The 24887-nt window shown below is 45.3% G+C and overlaps 1 pseudogene across 1 annotated transcript in view; it reads right to left on the reverse strand.

Annotated features, from left to right (window-relative positions):
• The window catches only part of LOC147430345 (DNA ligase 4-like), a 227597-nt pseudogene that overhangs the window by 79205 nt on the left and 123505 nt on the right, over positions 1-24887 (reverse strand). Inside the window, exons 11-12 of the transcript XR_015185782.1 lie at positions 6522-6528; positions 6152-6283 (exon numbers count right to left, since the gene is read on the reverse strand). The product of XR_015185782.1 is annotated as a DNA ligase 4-like (transcript). The remainder of the gene's footprint in view (positions 1-6151; positions 6284-6521; positions 6529-24887) is intronic.

Consider the following 24887-nt stretch of genomic DNA (forward strand, 5'->3'; position numbering starts at 1 on the left):
AAGTTGGTCTGTACGTTGAATGTAGAATGAACAACTATGGGGGTGCATCCATGTAATGTGACCGTGATCACGACAGAAAAGAAATGAAGACCGCTCCCAGGTGTGAAGAAAGATGCATCGGCGCTACTCCGCTGCCCTGGAGGAGCCTGCTCAAGAACCCCACTAATTGCAAAGAGTATGCATCAGCTCTGTCCAGATGGCTATCAAAATTTTGGACGTAAGGGGAGACTGTGAGCCCAAAATGTGGGCACATCGAGCCTCCCCATGCTCCAAAGTGTGATGCTACATATCGTGGTGAAAAGTGTCACTAGCAGAAATCCAATTCGTGACCTGCATCTAGGATCATCTGTAGAGTGCTCGGTCTATAGCCCGAGGGAGTAAGCAGGAAGATCAAATCCTTTGGCAAGCCCTATATAAAAGTATGTGACCTCGGAAATTGCAGAAGCCATGCAATTGCCCCCACATCACGAACCCATCATGGATGCCCACTCTAATCAACAAACAACAAACTGCCATCCACACTAGCTGTGCAAAAGGACAAACCCAAAAACGGTGCCTCAAAGACCTCAGGATCTGAAGTACATCTCTGACAAATCGGATCATGACCAGTGATTGTCGACCAAGTACCAATTGGCAATCATGCATGGGCTATCATCCACATAAAAAAACATATCCTTATGCTAATCCAAAGGGTCCAAATGCATGACCAAAACTATCTCTGGAAAGCAGGGAGGATGCTTTGATCCTGCCATACCTTAGATTGGCATGGACGGTAAGGAGGGTGTCGAATCTGCAAAAGAAGCCTCCTCCCAAGGAAGACAGGGTACTCACAAAAGGATAGAGGGGCTCCTTCATCGTTCAACGAAGGCCATAGCCACTCACCAGGATCGCAATCCAATTGAACAAGCGGCTTTCCTTGCCAAATCCACAATCTCCAGAGTGGTGCCTCGTTAGTAGAAACAAGGTCAACACATGACCTCGTCTTGAAAGAGTCTACCACTTCAAGAGGCTGCCAATGAACATTCAATTGTTGATCAAGTGAAACCTCACCCTGAAACTCTAGTCTTATGTGACAACCATAATGGCCAATCTCCGCAATGCTAAAGAAGAGAGTTCCTTGTTGAGCAACAATTGGGTCTCCGAGTGAGAATCAAAGTACATCCACCAACCGTAATGAGAAGGTAAAAGAGTTTGTCCCCCGAAGAGGGCGTGCCAGTTGGGTGGAATAACCTCATCAATCTCTCTCATATGGGTAGCAACCCCTTTGTAGATCTCGTAGGTAGCATCATTTGTTATCATTTATGCGCTGCTTGCTGCGGATTTGGAAAGATTTACATCTTGCTTTGATTCGCCATCCGCCTTTGAGTGTCAAGGAGTAGCGAGGCAGCCACTCGTATGGAATGCATATGTGAGAGAATAAGGCCGTCAACTAGGCGGGAGGACACATTGACTAGGCTAGATGGGATGATGGGCCAGCATGCTCTTTACACTGTTGGCCGGATGCTTCCTTGGTAGGGGCAACGTATCCAAGGGTGCATTTGAGAAGATGAATTTGATGGTCGAGCGCCAAACATCTGCTATATATAGAGATCCAAAACGAGGAGAGGTATGTGACAAAGCATGGTGCAGAAACTGTTTCCAAGACTCGGCCCCTTAAAACTATCTGCGTACTATGAGCATCGCAAGCAATGCCTTGCTTTGCATATCTGGATCAATAATCCCCGATCCTCCCTCCTCTCGAGGCAAAATAGTTGTGTCCCAATGGACTCTTGGCCAAGTGTCAGTAGAGTCATCTAGGCCACCCCACAAGAAGTTGCGATATAAGGCACTTCAAACTCACCATGATGCCTAAGTGAAAGTCATGCAAGATGTGGTGAACCAAGCCCTCGCAAGAAGAACCTAATTCACCACAAGGGCTCTGCCAGCTAGAGATAAGCACAAGGATGACCAATGGAAAAGTTTCTTCCTGTTAGTCTGTAGTACGAGTGCAAACTACTTCTCAACTGACACATCAATGCCAACATGGAAACCCAAATATCTGCCAGTCTGCCCTCTAGGTAGCCAAGTGAATTTATTCGAGCACCCCACTCACAATCCTCATCAACTCATACAAAACCAAAAAGACTTGTGCCAATTTATGAGAGCACCACTATCCAAGCAAAAGGTAGCAAGAGCATCCTATGAACTGTCCAAGGTGGGTATGTCATATCGTACAAAGAGCATACTGTCATCTGCATACTCCTAATCCAACAAATCTGGCAAGTCAGCAAAAGGCATAGTCAAATCTCTCCATTGTGGTGTCCTGCAGTGCAAGAAGAGAGACATGGCCTTAGCAAAAAATAGAAAGAAGTAGGCTGCCACGAGACATCCTTGACGGACTGAATGGGAACGATGAAAGCGCCGTCCAATGTGGCCTCTAATTGTCACAACGCTAGAAGCAATACGATATAATGCAGATACACCTCTGATCCGCTACAAGAAGAAACCCATCCTTTGAATAGTTCCCTCCAAGAAATCTCAATCTACTCTATCAATAGCCTTCTCAAAATCAAGAAGCAAGAGCGCCATAGGGTCTGACGAACCCATTCAACTGCCTCATAGAAAGTAAAGATACACCTCTAATCCACTGCAAGGGGAAACCCATCCTTTGAATAGTGCCCTCCAAGAAACCCCAATCTACTCTATCATTAGCCTTCTCAAAATCAATGCAAGAATGCTATAGGCTGATATGTTGAACGAGCCCATTCCACTGCCTCATAGAAAGTGTAAATGTTGTCCAAAATACAGCAGTCCTGCACAAAAACTGCCTATGACACATGAATGAGATCGGGCATATAGAATAAGAGAATACTAATCATGCAAGCAAACTAACTGCACATGAGACCAAACTCTTCTCTGGCACGCAAAATATCGTCAGTAAGCTGGTCAGCTATAAACAAATGCTCAAAATAATCTAAAGCTATGTCAAGGACCTCATCAAGATGCATATGTAACTTCTCTGCAAAATCACGTAATGCACTAATGGAAGTCCCCTTGGACGTTCTCAAAAGTGAGCAAAGAAATTCTTATTCATTTTATCCACTTTAAAGATCCATATCGAGAACGAGCATGATAGGCAAATTTCCATTTCTCAATCTGAATGTGGCTAAGTGTCTCTCTCGTGTTGACCTCGCGCTCTCCCAAGAACTCATATCTCTCTCTCTCTCTCTCTCTCTCTCTCTCTCTCTCTCTCTCTCTCTCTCTCTCTCTCTCTCTCTCTCTCTCTCTCTCTCTCTCTCTCTTTGTGTGTGTGTGCGCGCGCGCGAAAAGTGGCTATATATTGTGTACAAAAGAGACCTCTCGAGGTGCTCAATGGCTTGTCACCCAGAGGATGCACAAAAGAGGAATAACAATGTGAGGGCTATATAGATATCAAGATGCCGTGTATGAGGAATGCAAAATGAACGACTAGGGAGGTGCATAATGCCATGTGATGTGACCATAGTCCCGACTAAAAATACTAAAGATCTCGCCCATGTGTGAAGAAAAGAGCATGTACGCTGCCTTGGAGGAGCCTACAGAAATATCCCACTGGCTACAAAGAGTATGTAGCAGCTCAGTCCAAATGGTTGTCAGAGTGGTGGATGTAGGAGAAGATAGTGAGCCCAAAATGTCAGTACAACGAGCCTTCCACATGTTCAAGAGAGTGATGTTGCACATTGTAGTAAAAATTGTATCCCGTTGGTAAAGATCTAACTGATGACTTGCATCTCGAATCATCTATAGAGTGCCTGGTCTATATCCCAATGAAGTAAGCATGAAGACCGGATCTGTCAACGAGCCCTGGAAAAAGATGTATGACCCGAAAATTGTAAAATCCATGCAAATGCCCCCCACGTCACAAGCTCATCATGCATGCCCACTCTAATCAACACACAACAAGTTGCCCTCCACATTGGTTGAGCATATACAATTGTAAGTTGTTGTCAAAACAAAGATCGAGTACGTGTGTCAATGCGCCATAAACATATATAAACCCAACCAATGTCTCCCCAAACTGCAAAGAAACTGATAGAGATTTATCTCGTATCAACAAACCATCGTCACAGACATGACGCATCCATCTATGTCCCACACATATACATATACTTCCACTATGATGTATAGCTCCACCTGCAAGCTCCCACAATGTAAAATGCTCCACGAAGTAGTTTTCTACAAGGACTAGTGTGTGCCAAGGAAAGCTTGTGCTTCTGCACCAAAAGTACATCCAAATCACCCACTACATGCCTGTGAAAGTCCTATCTCATCAAAATCTTCCTAGGACCACTGTTGCTAGCACGATGCAACTCATTGGCATTCCATGTGACCACATTCAAGTCCACAATACCACAACAGAGTAAAGTCTAAACCATTAAATGGCATACACCACGCTAGTGCCCAGCTCGTTTGGTCCCGGGATCCTCAAACCAAACTACCAACGATAAAGCATCAAGATCTAGCAACAAGGGCCGCACAAGCATCCTTGTAGTGAAAACACTGACAGTCTGATACTACGATGAAAAACAAGAAAGAGAGCAAAATGTAAAGTTTGAGTAGCAAACTGATCTCAATAGAAATGTCTCCCAATAGGGCTCAACCCACAAAATCTACACCACAAACCATATCAAAATAACTTCCACAAAACCACAACTCAAAGGCAAGTGATCCCTTGAGAATTTACAAGCAAACGCCCACCCAAAAGATCACCATGAAAACCCATAACCTGGCACGAAATTACGGCACATGCCAACCAATGCACTTGAGGAAAAGAGCTTCCCCCTTCACCAATATCCTCTTTACAACACAATCTCAAAGTGTACAAATGCCACAAAACATAAAAGCTTTCACAACTTACTCTACATCAAACTGCCTGCAAGCTGTGATACCCTGTGACCTCCGGAAAACAAACTGTATTTTTTAAACCACAACTTCAAAAGGGATTCTTTCAAGCCTCAAAAATTCACTGCATTTTTTGCAACAAAAGCTCTGAAGACACCACTTTTCAAATCTATGCACCGCTATGTACAAAACTGGCGTGAAGAGCAAGCTGCCATGGCCCGCCGACTACACGAAGAGAAGGCTAGAATTGCATCAGAAAGCATGAAATAACACGACGACCAAAAACTTGCAAAATTTTGATGATAAGCTACCCCCTTGCTTGCTTCCAACTCACATATCACTTACATACAAGTTTTAATTGAAACAACACCCGTATGTACACATACAATGACCCGCCAACTAGCACTGCACAGGCAACTTGCCTTGTATGCACATGCACCTAATACACCAAGCCAAAAAGACCACAAAACAAACTCATTAAGACTCATATCACTCCATGGCATCACCACATGTACAATACAAACAAGAAATGGGGTTCTCAAAATGCACACAACACCAGTAAGGACCTTTCTTTAAGGTGGACCATGGGATCCACTAGCACTACAACCCAACTATGTGGCACTCCCCCCTCCTCCTAGATTGTGATTTAGCCGTAGTATGTATTTTTTTATCATGAGAGAGTCTCCCTTTTCTTTTGTAGAGTGTACCTTCTTGATAGGGGGATGTAGCCCATTGAGCGTATTAAAAACTAATAAAAGAATTCTTCTTTGGCAATAAAACAATCATATCAATCAAAGGTGTCATGTTTACTATGTATGACTATCTTGTACATACGATTGTAGTACCTCATTTCTAGGTGTGCATTGCTTTCACACACATTACTTGATGCAAAAACAATCGTCTATGGGAAAGTCTCAGGTTCATGTAATCTCACCCATTTACTTCAGGCCTGGCATATTCTTGTCATTCTACCAAAAACAAAAAGTCATATGAGACACCCATCACATTTGGCGTATCTTAACTAGACAATCTACCACTTCACATAAGCATCTTGTATTGCCCTGCTGCAAACAAAAACCCAGACTGTTAATCATCCCCTCCTAAAACCAATTGCTTCATTATAGAAAAACTACTTAACTCAGACTGTTAAACATCCCCTCCTGCAACCAATTGCTTCATTATCAAAAAAACTGCTTAACATTTCAACATAATGTTACCACAACCCCTTCAGGGCACTTACTTTGAAGTTAGAAAGGTCAAACTTCTACAAAACACCTTTGTTAAATGATACCTGCCACTGTGGAAAAAATTTGTGGGGAACGTTGGTGATGTAAAACTTGTCTAAGCACTTCTCTTCGTTTCTTTAGAGGAACATGCATCAGGCTGCCATGATTTCCTTCATACAATATATCAAAGACCACATCTGAAATTTTTCTAAAGTTAAGCACAACAAACAAGAAGTGTCTGAGACGTTACCACTCACAAACAACAACGGATTATCCACTGCCGTGCAACACACATAACTCTATACAGTAAAGATTTAGTCATTTTGAAATGCGAAAAAAAATCCACACCTTTCTCCATTAGAAATATTGCAACACCACCTACCAGCCACAAGATGCCTTTCTTGTAAAAAGATTATTCAAACACTCATAGGATACAGCATACCTGGTCATAAAAGACTGACTCTCTCTCTCTCTCTCTCTCTCTCTCTCTCTCTCTCTCTCTCTCTCTCTCTCTCTCTCTCTCTCTCTCTCTCTCTCTCTCTCTCTCTCTCTCTCTCTCTCTCTCTCTCTCTCTCTCTCTCTCTCGTAACAGAATGCGTTATGCAAAAGAAACTCGATGAGGCAGTAGCAAGTTTTGAAGCATGGAGAACAAATATGGAAAAGCACATGGGGGAAAAAGATGCAATAATTGAGGAGCTAAAAGGAGAACTTGCGGCTTGCAAATCTGCAACTAAGGAGAAGGGAGACGACCAACCTTCGGTGCTGAAGGAGCTCGAGGACATGAAAGATCTACGGGAAGGAGATGAACAGAAATCGAAAACGGCATCTTCATGGGCGGAACGTCTTTTTAAGACACAAGAAAAGGTTGATGAAGCACAGAAATGGATTGAGGATGCGAAGAAAGGGCAGGCCCAGATGCTCGAGACCACACCTACTTCTACCATTATTAATATGACCATTGAGGAAGAGCAGGAAAGGAAGAATCGGGCTCTGCATGTGCGGGTCACAGGAGTCAAAGACAGAGAGAATGTAGATGAAGAAGTGAAGGAAATGCTACAACGCATGGACATCACAGAGCCTACTCACACAAGTGCATGGAGAGTGGGCAAGAAAGGAATCGATGAGAAGGGAAACGTAAAGGATCGGGCACTTATTCTCCACTTCCCAAATATAGAAATAAGGAAAGAATTTCTAAAGAAGAGGCCAACTCTTAAGAAAACCGGTATTTTCCTGGGAGATGACCTTACATTGGCACAAGTGGCACACATGCAAGAGTTGATGCCAGAGATCAGGGCAGCAAGAGAAAAGGGGAAAATCGCCTTTTATAGAGGAGGGAAAGTAGTGGTTCTGGAAAAGCGCTCAGCATGACGGTGCGAGACGTATGGGGCGACGCTCCAGATAGCGGCGTGGAATTGTAATGGGTCATATAGGCTAGATGTAGGTGCCTTTGAAGATAGCTTTAGGGACAGAGACATAGTTTTCTACTCAGAGACACACCAGATACCGGGACAGCGTATGCCACATGTGAAGGGTTATTTATGGGAAACAGCTGGTCGACCAGACAAGAGATCTCTACAGGGTAGCCGGGGGTCAGGAGGAGCAGCAGTCTTATTTAAAGAGGAGCTGAAACCACTACTACAGATTATTAGGAAAGATGAGCAAGCAAGGTATATGTGGGTGAGAATGAGAGCCGAGACAGGTAGATTTCTATATATCGCTATATGCTACTTCCCTCCAAGTACCTCAATCTACTCCTCACCTAAAGGACAGTCCCCTTTCTCCATACTGAATAATGACATATGGGAGTTCTCTAGAGATGGAGACATAGTTCTCTTAGGAGACTTTAATGCCAGAACGGCCAGCTCTCAAGCAGTGTTCTATGATACTTCTGAGGAAATGCTCAGAGAAGTGGATTTATCACAAAGGGGGCTTACTAGAAACTCACAGGATAAAGAACACATTGAATATGGGAGACATCTCATGGAGATGGCAACCATACATGGTTTGGCCATACTTAATGGTCTAGAAAATTTCCCGTTATCTGGGGGATTCACATGCTTCCCACACAGGCATGGGGCCAGTACAGTGGATTATGTCATGACTTCACCAAGCTTTATTTCTAGTATCAAGGACTTTAAGGTGGGACCCAAACCGGTTGGGATTGCAGTGGATCATGCTCTCTTGACCTTATCAATCTCCTTCCAATACAATGCCTCTCAAGTACAAAGGAAGAAGACACACACAAGATATACTTTCACGCCAGAAACTGATTCAGTATATGTGGAAAAGATCTATAATAGGATGTGGGCAGCCGAGCCAGTATATACTGTAGAGGAGATTACTTCTCAGTTAACAGAGATAGTACATGGAGCAGCACAAGAGGCATACCCACATACTCAACCTGATCAAAAGAGAGGAGCAGTTGGTATGACGAGGAATGCAGAGAGACGAGAATCCAGGTCCAGAAAGAGCTTACACTTGGGATCATCACATATAAGCAGTCTCGGATTTCTCTTCCGCGTATAGTACGTCGCAAGAAAAGGACATTTTTAGCCAAACTAGAGAAGGATTTATATCAGCTCTTCTTGAGTCAGGACTCACATGAGGCATGGCGCTTATTTCAAGAGCACTCACCACCTCCGACGATTACTTCTCCTGAGATCTGGGGTCAATATGTAACATCATTATATATGGTATCTGGACAGCCTCCATTACCAGATCCGCTAGAGCCATGTCTTGCTGCTAGTACTTTCTTTACTACGGAAATGGTGGAAAAAGCCATTGATAAGATGAAGACAAGAAGAGCATATGATCATGAAGGTTTAGTAGCAGAACATCTGATCCATGCCAGGGATCTACTTTCAGAAGTCCTTGCTCGGCTGTTTAATCGGGTCATGTGTGAAGGATTACCTGAATCTTGGAAATTATCTACTATCGTACCTATTTTCAAGTCAGGGGACCCTATGATACCCGGGAACTACCGCACCATTATGGTAGGTCACACTTTGACCCGACTGTACGCACCCATTCTTGAACAAAAATTGAGTAGATAGGCAGAGAATGAGAGCATAAGAGCAACAGGACAAGCTGGATTCAGAAGGGGTTATTCCACTTTAGATCATATTCTTACGCTCAGAGCCATTATTGAGGAAGGAAGAGCAAACGGGAGAAGGATGTATTGTTGCTTTGTGGATTTTCGGAAAGCTTTTGATACAGTACCAAGGGCCAGATTGATGCGCAGGATGCAAGAGTTAGGGGTCCCCAAAGAGATTATTTGGGGGATCATGGCCTTATACGGGTCAGTAACTGGTTATGTACGTACTCCAAAAGGGGAGTCCAACATTGTTCATTCCACCGTTGGAGTAAAGCAAGGATGCCCACTGTCCCCTACTTTATTTGGTATGTACATAGATGAGGTATCAGATTACATTGATAGAGAGGGTGACAGAGGGGCTCAACTTGCAGGGTCATGGATCCCTTTGTTGTTGTATGCAGATGATATTGTATTGATAGTAGAATCACCAGATGGAATGCAGAGGCAGCTAGATGCATTACATAAATTCGCGGAGGACAGTGGACTGTCGGTAAACTTGGGTAAAACCAAAGTTATGGTGTTTAACACCACACCGCAGTGGGTCAGGAGATCGGCACCTACATTTGCATATGGCCAGGATACAGTAGAGTACACAGATGCATACACATACCTTGGGGTGGTATTTGCAGGACCAAAGTTTACTCTTAAGAAAGCAGCGGATGATAGATTATCCAGAGCCTCTGCGGCCTTGGGAGGGTTGGAGAGGATGTGTTCACAAGTGCAGTTTCAGGAACCACGAACAAAACTTTGGCTCTTTGATACTATGGTGGCTTCGGCTATGCTTTATGGGGTCCAGATTTGGGGACCATCTGTGGATCAGGATAATTGGAAGTCAATGGAGAGACCTGTGGTATCTATGATTTCCCGAATGATTAGAGCCAAGGCCTCCGTACCACACGCGATTACCCGAGCGGAACTAGCGGCCCCTCCGATAGAAATTGAAGCTCTTACCCGATCAATGTCCTTTATACATGGTTTGTGGGATACAAATAATTGCCGATATACTAGACTAGCCCTCGAATCCTCTCAACAATTAGCAATGAAAGGGGATACATCATGCTGGTATGCGCAACTGTCCTCGTGGTTTCGGAGACACGGGTTCAGTATGGAAAGATTACCCCCCTTCCAATACTCTCTTGAGCCTCCATCACTGGCAATTACACGAACGGAGATTAATAAAATCATCCGACAGGATCTTATACAGTTGGATACTACGAGGACATGGGTAGACCCTACACAAGAATTGGGCACGAAGATGGCCGACTACAAAGAAAACTTCCTACAACTATCTGAAGATGGATTTGTGATTCGCCCGAGTTACATGGATATCCACCTGTCTCATGGTTTGAGATGTGCTATTGGTCAGACTCGTACATCCTCACACCAGTTGGAAATTGAATTTGGCAGATTTAGGGGAATCCCACCTAAGAGCAGAATTTGCAAGTTATGCGGAATGGAGCCGGAGACAGAATTACACTATATATGCCACTGCACAATATACTATGAGATACGGGGGCGTTTTCATTGCCTCTTTAAAGAAGGCTTTGGACCTCTAGATAGAATCATGCAATACCAAGATCAAAGATGCTTAGGCTTGTACCTACTGGAACTACATCGGCACAGGGATAATCTAATGAGAAGACAAAGAGCACTACAGCCTCAAAGGCCGATCACAGATTTCTTCGGATCGAGAGAAGCAGGAGTGGAAGGAGAAGCAAGAGGCCAACAGCCAGCACAAAGGAATATCCACAGTCATACCAAAGGCACGCTAATTGACAAAGCACTTGAGCTTAGGAAATCGAGACGACCATGGCCAAGATGTAGAAGCACACTTCACCGGAGGAGACTACAACAAAGAATTAGAAACATTCTAGCCAGACACCTAGAATGCTCCTAAGAAGTTTATTTAATACTTTGTATTTAGTTTTTCACATTTATTTTCACACTTTCACACTTAGTACTTTAGTACTAAGGTACCCAGACATTGTAACAGATTCACCACTTTTGAAGACGTTAATATAACATTTCATTTCATCTCTCTCTCTCTCTCTCTCTCTCTCTCTCTCTCTCTCTCTCTCTCTCTCTCTCTCTCTCTCTCTCTCTCTCTCTCTCTCTCTCTCTCTCTCTCTCTCTCTCTCTCTCGCGCGCGCGCGCGCACGTTGCACGCAGGTGGTTATAGCTAGCAAGCAGGCAATGCGCGCAAGTCAGCCCCGCCCCGCCAGTAGCTCTCTCTCCCTCTCGCCTGCGCGCAGGTGGTTACAACAGGCAGGTAGGCAACGCGTGCAGGTCTAGGGAGTGAGCTTCAGAGGTTACAGCAGGCAAAGCGAGTGGACAAAGAAGCCCACAAACTTCGCACCTTGTAGCAGCAGACAGCGCGTGCGCAGTCTGTTGCGAGCAGCATGATTGTGTAATTGCAGAGGTGGTAGCGGGTGTTTGCTGCGTTGAAGCCCCTGCTACTCGTGCGCGCTGCTGCCCCATTGCCCACCAATGAACACAGAGGGCAGGTTCGCACGCTGCTTGTGCATTGGAACAGCAAAGCAGCTCTCTCCACCAAGTTCAAATAGGGTGCGTCGACTAAAAAGACGAGCGACTGTGCAGCACGCCCTCACGGTAGAAGCAAAGGAAGGGGGACTCGCGTAGATTTAGTGCTTGCAAGAATAGAAAACAAGGACCGTTATGATGGAGGTCATGAGCGCTTCACCCGTTTGCAAGTCCCGTACGAAGGCAACCTTCATGCTTACAAACAAGCGGATAACACAAGTGGAAAGGGAGATGAAGGAGTGGAAAGCAAAGATGAAAGGATGGTGGAAGGAGAAGGCAAACCTTCTTCAAATGTTCCTCAAACGAAGGCACGAAATGGAAAAAGGAGAAAGAGGACCTGCACGTAGAGATACAAGCACTTAAGGCGGATTCATAAGCACTCAAAGAAGAGGTCTCAGCCCTCAAGCGAGAGCTTGCTAATAGAGCAAGCAACGGACTAGAGGAAGGTGAGTTCCAGCCCTCGGTGATCGAGGAAATCAAGGTCATCAAGGAACAGGTACGGATGATCAAAGAGGAAGAGAAACAAAATGGGGCAAAGACATCTTCGTGGGTGGATGTGATCACGAAGACACAGAAAAAGGCGGATGAGGCCGAGAAATGGATAGAAGTCGCTAAGAAAGGGAAAGGGAAAGACTATCCCCACTCCTACAATCATCAACATGACTTTAGAAGAAGAGCAGCGAAGGAAGACTAGAGCTCTGCACATACGAATAACCGGTCTAAAAGACCGAGATGATGTGGAAGGGGAAGTCAAAGAACTTCTCCGCATGATGGGTAGTGAGGCTAATCATATAAAGGCATGGAGGGTAGGGAAGAAGACACAAGGAAATCAAAGGAAAGAGCTCTAATCATGCGCTTCCCATCCATGGAGGCAAAGAAGGACTTCTTGAAGAAGCGTCCTACACTAAAGAAAACGGGCATATTTCTTGGAGATGACCTCATACTCACACAGCTTGCTCATATGAAAGAAGTTATACCCGAGATAATGACAGCTTGAGAGAAGGGGAAAGTGGCCTTCTACAGGGATGGACGAGTGGTTATTCTGGAGAAGCGTCCCGCATGACGGTGCGAGACCTGTGGGCCACACTCAGAGTGGCTACATGGAATTGTAATGGATCTCTGCGCCTTGATGTAGGGACCTTTGAGGATAGTTTCACAGGGAGAGACATCATTTTCTACTATGAGACGTATCAGGCCCCGAGGCAGTCCATGCTCCATGTGAGCGGATACAGATGGGAGACAACTTGCAGACAGGAGACTCGATCAGAGCACACGAGGTACAAGAGGAGTGGCAGTCTTATTGAGGAAGGAGCTACAATCTCTGATACATATAGCTCGGAGGGATGAGCATGCTAGGTACATGTGGGTGAGACTGAAGGCAGAGACAGGCAGATATCTCTACATCGCAATTTGCTATTTCCCTCCTAGTACGTCAGTATATGCATCACCTAGAGGACAGTCCCCCTTCTCTATTTTAGATGATGATATATGGGAGTTTTCCAGAAATGGCGACATTATTATCTTGGGGGATTTCAATGCTAGGACTGCCCATCACCAGACAGTATTCTATGATACCTCAGAGGAGTTGATGCGGGAGCTTGATATTATAGAAATGGACCTGTCTAGATTATCACAGGATGAGGAGCACACTGAGTATGGCAGAAAATTGATTGATATGGGGATTGCACATGGATTGGCCATTTTGAATGCCCTACAGAGATTCCATGCAGCTGGTGGTTTTACATGCTTTCCATATCGGCATGGCGCTAGTACAGTGGATTATGTTATGGCTCCACCAGGGCTCATTCCTTCCTTTCAAGATTTCGTGGTGGGAACTAGGCCGGTTGGGGTAGCAATCGATCATGCTATCTTGTCTTTCACTCTATCGTTCCAATTCAACACAGCTCCATTGGGAGAGGCCTCCACACATACTCGATATACCTTCACGAGGGAGATGGGATCACATGTACACAGATGAGATATACAAGTTTCTATGCACTCAGAAGCCAAGACGACCACTAGATGAGCTCACCCAAATTCTGACAGAGACGCTACATGGTGCAGCATCAGAGGCATATCCCCACAGCAAGCCTACACGCAGACGATCTAGAAGACAGCCTCAGAACAGTCAGTATGATGAGTATGTAGAGAGATGCGGATCAGATTACAAAGAGAGGTGCTCATGGATACTACTACACATAGACAGTCACGGATTATCTTTCGCCCCCTAGCGCGACGAAAGAAGAGGGCTTACCTATCTCAATTAGAGCGTGCTCTGTATCAGGTGTTTATGAGTCAGGACTCTAGTGAGGCATGGAGGCTTTTCAATGAGCACTCTCCACCCCCAGCCATCACTTCCACAGAGACATGGGGGGAATATGCTACATCTCTCTATACAGCATCGGGGCAGCCACCTTTACCTGACCCTCCAGAGGCATGCCCAAAAGCATGTACTTTCTTTACTGCTGAGAGGGTAAGGAAAGCCATTGACAAGATGAAGACAGGAAGAGCACAAGATCATGATGGTCTGGTAGCACAGCACTTTATCCATGCCCGAGATATGCTTGCAAAGCCCCTTGCTATGATGTTTAATAGAGCCATGCACAAGGTGTAAGGTGCAGCGGAATGAATGTTGTATTTTCTCAAGATTAGTGATCTTTACTGCTCAAGGTTCCTTTTAGTTCTTAGAGAAAGAGAGAGCTTTCCGTCTTATAGAGAGTGCGGTGATCACGAACAAAGTGAGTGGATCTAGTGCATGCAAGTGAATGAGACTGAGAGAAGGAGAGAGAAAGTTACGACACCGAGAGGTTGTAAAACCCTCCTCCGAAGGCCCCACTCTCGCCGGCGAGAGTGGTCTACTTGATTGCACGAAAGAGTGCAATGCGAATGCAAAGGACTGATGTTGTTGGACTATGCCAATGACGACGACAGTGATGATGTCGACGGCTTCGTGGCTGAAACTGGGACTGTTTTCGTTGCTGAAAATAGACTGTTTCTTGTGGGCTAAGGGCTGAATCTGGGTGCTGGAAAAACGCTAGCTTTAGGGTTCCCTGAGGCTGCATTTTTGGGGGATAAACTTTGGCTGAGAAAACCCTGATACACCAGGGTTTTTATTGCTGAAAATTGACTGTTTTGCAAGTGTCAAATCACCCTTACTGGCTGTGGATCTTCTGCTGCGACTGATGGTGAAAAACGCTGCTGCTGCTGATAGTTTCCCTGCGTTTGTAGTGCTGATTTGCTACAGATCTGCCCCTGCTTCCTAGCGTTAGTAAATGCGGGGTACGACTGCCAAGGAATAGCAAAACGCTGGTTATGCTGAGGATGGCCTGGCGTTAGTGGTTTGATGAAGGAAACACTGAATCTACCTGTTTGCTGGTGACGGCTCCAGGAGGGGAAAGCGCTAGCACTGCAAGAGAAGAGGGCGACACCAAAGGGCTGAGGATGCGGGGGAAATGGCCTCACCAAGGTTGGAGAGGTTCTTGCTGAGAGGGAGGGAACACCTGCTGCTTGGAGAAGCCTGTTGTGCTCTCTGCTCATCTGCCAATTAGTGCTAACTTGGATTTGCTTATAAATTAACTTACCCAATTTGCCCTACTGACTACCCAACAAAAGTCACTTAATAAATAAGTGAAAAATGTCAAAAATAGGGAATAATGGGATAAAGTCATCTGAAAAATCCCCAAACTGACTCTGATAGAATCTGATGGAAATGCTTATGCTTATGCAAGGTGCAACGAGAGGATATGCGTCTACACTGAGTGACTGGGCATGCACGGTCTACGAATAGACTCACAAAAGTGCCAGATCACTTCTAATCTAACTTGACTGGACTTGACGGAAACCCTGCTATGGTGTAGCTTGTCCACGGACACATAGGGTTGGGATGTGTCACGTGACATCCCCTCCTTTTTAAAGTGAGGTACTGGTTACCGAGCTGCATGGCTTCCTTGTAGTTTGCCAACAACTCTATATAATCCTTGAAGAACTCTTCGTCTACCCACACCGCTTCATGGGTTCCTCGATCTTTGAACTTCAAAAAATACTGTCGTACTTGTTTCTTCGAACCATGGCGAAACCGATGCAGCAAGACTTGCTCCGGCTCCATGACTTCTGTTTCATCGATGATCTCCGGCTCTTCTTCTTCCGAAACGTCCTTTGGAGGTGTTCCCTGAAACACTTTCAACCAAGAAACATGGAAAACGTTGTGCATTGAACATGAGTTAGGCAACTTCAATTTCATTGAAACCTCATTAATCTTTTTGATGACTGGAAAAGGACCATACATACGAAAAGATAATTTAGGACATTTCTTTCCAACTTGCTTAAGACGCTGTTTCATAATCCGTAGATATACCCAATCTCCTTCCTTGATCGAGACCTCCTGACGATGCTTGTTAGCCTGTCGAGAATAAGATTCCTGAGCCTTGCTTAACCGAAGCTTCACACTCTCAGAAATCTCATCCAATGACTGACTCTCAGCATTGGCATCAGGCATTTGACTGACTGATCGAGTCAACAATGACTGGAATCGGCGGCCAAAAGCTGCCTCATACGGAGTTCGACCAATAGTAGAAGAGAAGGAATCATTGAGAATAGCCTGTACCAATGGGAGATAGAGCTCCCATTGAGACTGTTGATCATGAATATAAGACTTCAACACATCAAAAGCTAACTGATTATAAATTTCCGTTTGACCATCTGACTGTGGATGAAAAGCGGATGAAAAAATCAACTTTGCGCCAAAATTTTCAAAGAGTGCACGCCAAAAGTTGGACGTAAACTTAACATCCCTATCTGAAACAATGGACTTTGGCAAACCACAGAGGGGGTACCAATGCCTTATGAACAATCGTGCAACATCTTGTGCAGTAACTGTGGCCTTACAAGGAATCAACATGCAGAATTTGCTGAAACGATCAACAATAGTTAAACATTGAGTGTTCCTTGAATGCTGACTTGGTGGTAAGTTAGTCACAAAATCCATAGAGATATCCTGGAAAGGTCCCTCGGGAATAGGCAGCGGAAGAAAGAGGCCTTGCTGCTTACCCCGAGGAGCTTTCACTTTTTGACAAATAGTGCAATGTGTGACATAACTAAACACATCTTTTCGCATTTTAGGCCAATAGAAAAATCGTTCAATCTTTTCCAATGTGGTGTTCATACCCCTGTGTCCACCCGTGAGAGAGTCATGTGCATCATGCAATATGGTTGGCCTGAGAGAGGGCAACACACATAGACGCTGACGAAAAAATAACAATCCATCACGAATGAGATAGTTGTTGGGCCCTTGGGAAGCAAGAGCCTGCAACCAATACTTACCAAACTCCGAATCTGCATACTGATTCTTCATGTTGTCAAAAGACTCACTCTGTATAGAGAATGTGGTTCTTGACTCAAGAGCCAAAATCTGTCCTTTGCAACTCAACGTATCTGCAATAGGGTTAGCTTTTCCAGGCAGATATTCAATCAAACCTCCAAATTGCTCAAAAAATTGTGACCACCGCGCTTGGCGATCACTCCAATGTGCACATGCATAGACTGGAGCCACTTGAGGGCTTGATGATTTGTGCGCATTGTAAACTCTCTACCATACAAAAAATGCTTCCAATGCTTAAGAGAGTGAATGACAGACAAAAGTTCTTTATCATAAACTGAATAATTCTTTTCTGTCCTATTGAGCTTCCGTCTAAGGAAAGCTACTGGGCGACCATGCTGCTGGAGCACAGCGCCTATGGCAACATTGCTCGCATCCATCCATACCTCAAAGGGATCATCCCAAGAGGCAAGGATAAGACACGGTGCTTCTGTCACCGCAACCTTGAGAGCTGCGAAAGCCTCAATGGCTAACTCGGGCAACTCTACGCGCTGACGGCGAGTCTTTACCCCTTTCAAAACATCAGTCATAGGTGCAGCAATGCGTGCAAAATTCTCTATGTGCGAACTATATGCTTGACATAACCCAAGAAAAGAACGCACATCATATGCAGTTTTGGGCAAATCCCAATTACGAACCTGTTCCACCTTCACGGGGTCTAGCTTGACGCCATCTGCTGCAGAAATGATATAACCCAGATAAGTGACTTCAGTAAGAAAAAAATGCAGATTTCTTAGCTGCAATGTACAACTGACACTCATCCAAACGAGTTAGTACCCTTTCAACATCTCTTTCATGTTGTTCCCACGATGCAGAAAAAGTGAGAATATCATCTAAAAAGATGAACACACATACACCTACCATATCGCCGAAACGACCTACCATGAGACGATTGAATGTACCCACGGCTCCTGTCAATCCAAAAGGCATAACAATATACTCTCATTACCCTCGTTCGGTGCGAAAGGCGGTCTTGAAAATGTCGCCTTTGAATACCCGTACCTTATGGTATCCACTTTTGAGATCGACCTTGCTGAAAACCTTTGTCCCATTGAGCCTATCGAGGATATACTCAATGCGAGGCATCGGAAACTTGTTCTTGACGGTCATCTTGTTTAATACCCTGTAATCAACACACAAACGAGACGAACCATCCTTCTTGCGAACGAACAAAATAGGGGCAGCAAAAGGACTTACACTAGGGCGTATGATTCCTCTAGCCACCAACTCCGTGAGTTGTCGCTCTAACTCTTCCTCCTGTGACTTGTTCAAACGGTAGGGAGCCTTACTGACCGGCTGCGCTCCCTCCATAAGCTCGATGCGGTGGTCCTCCGGCCGCTCTAGTGGGAGACGAGGTGGAAGATCATCCTGCAAAAAGAGATGTTTAAATTTCGTAAACAACTCCGAATACTTACCTGGAACCTGAATGCTCTGGGAAACTGGGGCAGCATAAATGAATGCCGCTTGTGCTCCTCGTCGTAATTCACGCTTTACCTGAACATGCGAGATGAGAGGCAAAGAATGCAAGCCCTCCTCAACACGAATGATAAGGGGAAAATCTGTTTTGACATGCAAAGTGAGAGTGAGAGCCTCCCAATCAACGAGAGGGTTCAGTTCACGAAACCATTTCATGCCCAAAATCATATCACATCCTGAGAGAGGAGACGCAAGAAATTTCCTACGAAAAGAAGCTTGCTAAACGGTAAACATCACATCAAGGCACTCCTTCGTGATGAGAGAGTCCATCCCAGGAGCGAAGCCAGAAACCTCGATAGGAGATTTCTGACTAACCTCTAGGCGGGCTCTCTCAACAAGAGGGGGACTAATCACATCATGCATACTGTCTGGATCAAACAATATGATAAAACGATGTTCTTTTACATGACCATAACACTTCACGAGAGATTCATCAATGTGTGTGTCAGAGTAATGAGAAGATGCAGGTTGTGTTGTAACAGAGTTTGTGGTTGTTGTGGGTGTCTTTGGTTCTTTAGGTGGGACTGTCTTAGGACAGTTTTTCTTAATGTGACCCTTAATGTGACATTGAAAACATCTACCTTCTTTAGCATAAATCACTTGTTCTTCCGCCGTGATGTATCCTCCTATAATTCCTTGAGAAGCTTTTTCATCAAGGGTTAGCTTAGGTTTTGCAGGTGCTTTAGCTTTACCCTTAGATTCATTGTGAGAGTTCTTTTCCGAGGAATTAGAGGAAGAAGGGCTAGAAGAATTACCATTCTTACCGTTCTTGCCGTTCTGAGAATTCTGAGATGTCCCTTGAGAAGACTTGTTCTCCTTAGGCTTTCCCTTGTGCTTCATCTCTTGGGTGAGAGCGATTGCTACCACCTTGTTGAGATCCGCAGGGTCAAAGACTTCAACATCAAACTTGATCTATTCGTCTAACCCAAAGAGAAAAGCCTCTTTGTGCTCATCATCTGACTTGCGTAGTTGAGTGCCTAGCTGCAAAACACGGTTAGAAAAAGACATGACTGGCATACCATGTTGCTTGAGATTACGCCAATCCTCTTTCAAGCGTGCAAGATACTGAGGTGGCATAAACCGCGCCTTGAGCTTGTCTTGGAAATCAGCCCAACTAAAAGAGAGGGGCGTGAAATCGTCGGCTGCCTCTAGGTGCGCGGCTAGCTGTGCCTCTTACCATGCATGGTACCAATTGATGGCATCACCGGCAAGGTACATAGCTGCCGTCAAAACTTTGCTATTTCCTGTTTTCTTAGTTGTCGCAAAATAAGCATTAAATTGATGCAACCAAGAATGAATCACCGTAGCATCCATCTTACCATCATACTTACTGAAAGTCAACTTTTTGGTGACGGGGTTGTTGGAATCCGCATCGTGGCTTGCACCACTAGAGGAACTCCCACGATCTTTGGGTGGTTCGGTCTTCGATGCTAGCATGTGGGAAAGAAATTCTTGATGGCGAATGTCCCTTTGAGCTTCTCATTCATCGTGCTCGCGTTCGAAAGCAAGCCAATTTTCTTCTTGTTTTGCGGCAAGAGCAATGCGCTCACGTTCTTGAGCAAGGCGATTGTCATCGCGCTCGCGGTCCTTGGCTTCTTGTGCTTGTGCTTTGCTTGCGAGTTGTGCCAATGCAACTCGATTCATTTCTTGTTGTTGTGCCATCATGTCCAACATCGATTTGACCATCCTCTCAATAGGAGTGAGGACAACTCGTGGCCTAGATGGCCAAGGGGGAGGGTTGGAAAAATCTCCTGGTGGGGAGAATCCTTCGTCGCCTCTCTCATGCTCATCACCTGAATGCGAAGTATCCATGCCGCTTCGGGTGACGGCCATGCACTAGGGTCTTTGGTTCTTAAGTCCACGAGGAACTTGGTTCTTGAGGTTCTTGAGGTTTCCGTTTGCTTACAAATCGCGTTGGAGAAGGATCTTATCTTCACACGAGTTCTACCCTTTTCTGCGGACGCACCCCTTGGCAGCCTTGCGCTCACACCAAGGTTGCTTTTTCCCACCTCACGTCGATTGGTCGGCCGCTAAGTGCACGGTCCGCTCTCAATGACTGAAAAGAGACACAAGGGGAGGCTGGACAAGCCCTTCTTTCTTGGGATTCTTGTCACTCTTCAACAAAACACGATTAGGAATCGCCACGCCCAAGTAAACTTGGGTTCGTGCAATCACAAGAAGCAAAAAAATTCTTGTGGTTCTTCCCTTGAGTAATGCAGAACACTTCCAAAGCTCTGATACCAATGTAAGGTGCAGCGGAATGAATGTTGTATTTTCTCAAGATGAGTGATCTTTACTGCTCAAGGTTCCTTTTAGTTCTTAGGGAAAGAGAGAGCTTTCCGTCTTATAGAGAGTGCGGTGATCACGAACAAAGTGAGTGGATCTAGTGCATGCAAGTGAATGAGACTGAGAGAAGGAGAGAGAAAGTTACGACACCGAGAGGTTGTAAAACCCTCCTCCGAAGGCCCCACTCTCGTCGGTGAGAGTGGTCTACTTGATTGCACGAAAGAGTACAATGCGAATGCAAAGGACTGATGCTGTTGGACTATGCCGATGACAACGACGGTGACGACGACGGTGACGATGTCGACGGCTTCGTGGGTGAAACTGGGACTGTTTTCGTTGCTGAAAATAGACTGTTTCTTGTGGGCTAAGGGCTGAATCTGGGTGCTGGAAAAACGCTAGCTTTAGGCTTCCCTGAGGCTGCGTTTTTGGGGGATAAACTTTGGCTGAGAAAACGCTGATACAGCAGGGTTTTTATTGCTGAAAATTGACTGTTTTGCAAGCGTCAAATCACCTTACTGGCTGTGGATCTTCTGCTGCGACTGATGGTGAAAAACGCTGCTGCTGCTGATAGTTTCCCCTGCGTTTGTAGTGCTGATTTGCTGCAGATCTGCCCCTGCTTCCTAGCGTTAGTAAATGTGGGGTACGGCTGCCAAGGAATAGCAAAACGATGGTTATGCTGAGGATGGCCTGGCGTTAGTGGTTTGATGAAGGAATCGCTGAATCTGTCTGTTTGCTGGCGATGGCTCCAAGAGGGGAAAGCGCTAGCACTGCAAGAATAGAGGGCGACACCAAAGGGTTGAGGATGCGGGGGAAATGGCCTCACCAAGGTTGGAGAGGTTCTTGCTGAGAGGGAGGGAACACCTGCTGCTTGGGGAAGCCTGTTGTGCTCTCTGCTCATCTGCCAATTAGTGCTAACTTGGATTTGCTTATAAATTAACTTACCCAATTTGCCCTACTGACTACCCAACAAAAGTCACTTAATAAATAAGTGAAAAATGTCAAAAATAGGGAATAATGGGATAAAGTCATCTGAAAAATCCCCAAACTGACTCTGATAGAATCTGATGGAAATTCTTATGCTTATGCAAGGTGCAACGAGAGGATATGCGTCTACACTGAGTGACTGGGCATGCACGGTCTACGAATAGACTCACAAAAGTGCCAGATCACTTCTAATCTAACTTGATTGGACTTGACGGAAACCCTGCTATGGTGTAGCTTGTCCACGGACACATAGGGTTGGGATGTGTCACGTGACACGAGGGTTTCCCTGAGACTTGGAGTATGTCCACTATTGTGCCTATCTTCAAGTCGGGAGATCCTATGCTTCCCGGGAATTACTGAACCATCATGGTTGTTCACACTCTGGCTAGGCTATATGCATCAATTCTTGAGCATGAACTGAGTGGATGGGCAACGAGAGAGGGCATACGGGCAGCAGGACAGGCAAGTTTCAAGAGAGGTTTCTCCACTCTTGACCAGATTTTGACACTCAAAGCCATTATTGAGGAGGGTAGACACCATGGCAGGAGGATATATTGTAGCTTTGTGGATTTCCGCAAAGCCTTTGATACAGTGCGACGAGCCAGACTCCTACGCAGATTGCAAGACATGGGTGCCCACAAAGCTGATCTGGGGGATCTTAGCTTTATACAGGACAGTGGTAGGACAGGTACGCACTACTCAGGGCATGTGCGACGTGGTTCACTCCAGCATTGGGGTGAAGCAGGGTTGTCCCCTATCTCCGACTCTTCAAGCTATAATGGAAAACCAGATCTAAGCCCGACAACCAAGCATTCGGTGACAGTCAGTTTAGTAAGTCAAAACAGTTTCCCAAATCATAATACCATAAAAAACTTAGGTATCTACAGCACCAAATCATTTATCCATAAGTGGAGAGCAGGTTTAGAAGACCAGGAGTAGTGATAAAAGGACCAGTACCCCCTGCCAAATATGGGGATTTTTGTATTTACAATTTCATCAAACCTGGACCAGAGCAAAGCCAGGCATCCAAGGAACAAGCAAAAGGTACCATTATAGTAAGTCAGAGCAAGCAGTAAAAACCAGAATTTATTTTTTGGTAGCATCATCACTAAATGTAGTGGAATAAGTAAGTAAAGAACCAGATCTATGCCAGATAACCAAGCAGCAGGTGAAGTTTAGAAGTTTTGTAAGTCTCAACTGCCTTCCCCCAATCATAATACCATAACAAACTAAGGTAGCAAAGCACACAAAAAAAACCAGATCATTATCCATATGAAAAGACCAGTTATATCAGACCAGATTTGGGGTATATGTACATGAGTTTTCAGATTATGTACACGCAGAGGGTGATAGAGGTGCTCAGCTTGCAGGGACGTGGATTTCGTTGCTATTATATGCCGATGATATTGTGCTGATCTCAGATTCTCGAGAGGGGATGCAGCATCATTTGGATGCATTGTATGTATTTGCACAGGACAATGGATTGTCTGTGAATCTTGGTAAGACCAAGGTAATGGTGTTTAACACCACGGCGTAGTGCATAAGGAGGTCCGCCCCCACTTTTACAAATGGTTGAGAGATACATACACTTATCTTGGGGCGGTTTTCAGTGGTCCAGTATTTTCCCTGAGGCATGTTGCAGATACGCATCTATGCAACATTGTGGAGACTTGAGAGGATATGTTCGCAGGTTCAGTTCCAGGAACCTCGGACAAAGCTTTGGGTCTTTGACACTTTGGTCACTTCGGCCATGCTGTACGGAGTGGAGATATGGGGCCTCTCAGTTGATCATCATAGCAGAGCTGGCAATACTGATGGATGGAGATGTATGAAGAAGCCATGGTGTCTATGATTTCTTGGATGATTAGGGCCAAGGCCTCAGTACCACATGACATTGTTTGGGCGGAGCTCGCTGCTCCTCCATTGGTAGTAGAGGAACTCACTCGATCAGTTTCATTTATGCATAGCACTTAGGCTCTCCCTAGAGACAGATATGCTCAATTAGCACTAGAGTCTTCGCGACAGCTGGCATTGCAGGGAGATAGATCATGTTGGTATGCAAAGATGGCATCTTGGTTTCAATTACATGGCTTTAGTATGGACCGGCTACCCCCATTTCAATACTCTCTGGATGCACCCTCCATCCCCCTCACAAGGGCAGAGATTACCAGGCTCATCAGACAGGACTTGATTTAGTTGGATACGAAGAGGACATGGATACAACCTACACATGAGCTAGGTACGAAGATGACTTTCTATAGAGAGCATCTTCTCCAACTCACGGAGGATGGTTTTGTGATCAGACCAGGATACATGGATACTCATCTATCCCACGGGATACGATGTGCTATTGGTCAGATACGCACATCCTCACATCAGCTAGAGATTGAGACAGGCAGATTTAGGAGTACCCGTTGAGTCCAGGATTTGTCAGGTGTGCCAAATAGAGCCAGAGACAGAGCTACACTACATGTGTCACTGCCCAGCATACTATGAAATACGAGGCCGCTTTCACTGTCTATTCAGAGAGGGTTTTGGGCCACTTTCTAGAGTCATGAGATACGAGGATCAGAGATGCCTCGGATTATACTTACTGGAGATTCGCAAACACAAAGAGGACCTCTTGAAGAGGGGCACAACGAGAGAGATCCAGCAACAGTGAAAAATTACAGATTTCTTTCAGTCATAGACAAAGGAGTCCGAGCAACCCCCACTGCATAACGACACCAGAGGCACCAGAGGCATACTGCTTGATCGGGCGATAGAGTGGGGGAGTCCCGTCGCCCACGGATGAGGGGGCCCTCTCGACATCGACGCAGATTGCGACATAGGAGCCATCCCGACAGAGTGCCTACCTTGGAGGACATTGAATCTCTGTAGCCTTTTGGTGACTGATGTATATCTATGTATATGATGCCTTGCCTGTCAGAGAGCTCCATTGTATCAGCTCACCCTTTGTATTCCCATTGTATCAGCTTTCACCCCACCCCTACCCACTATTTTCTTTTCGGTTCTTTGTACTTTTTGTACCTTGACTTGGTATTAG

This window comes from Adiantum capillus-veneris, chromosome 22 (genome assembly GCF_014529385.1).
Source record: "Adiantum capillus-veneris isolate H3 chromosome 22, ASM1452938v2, whole genome shotgun sequence".
Classification (NCBI taxonomy): Eukaryota; Viridiplantae; Streptophyta; class Polypodiopsida; order Polypodiales; family Pteridaceae; genus Adiantum; species Adiantum capillus-veneris.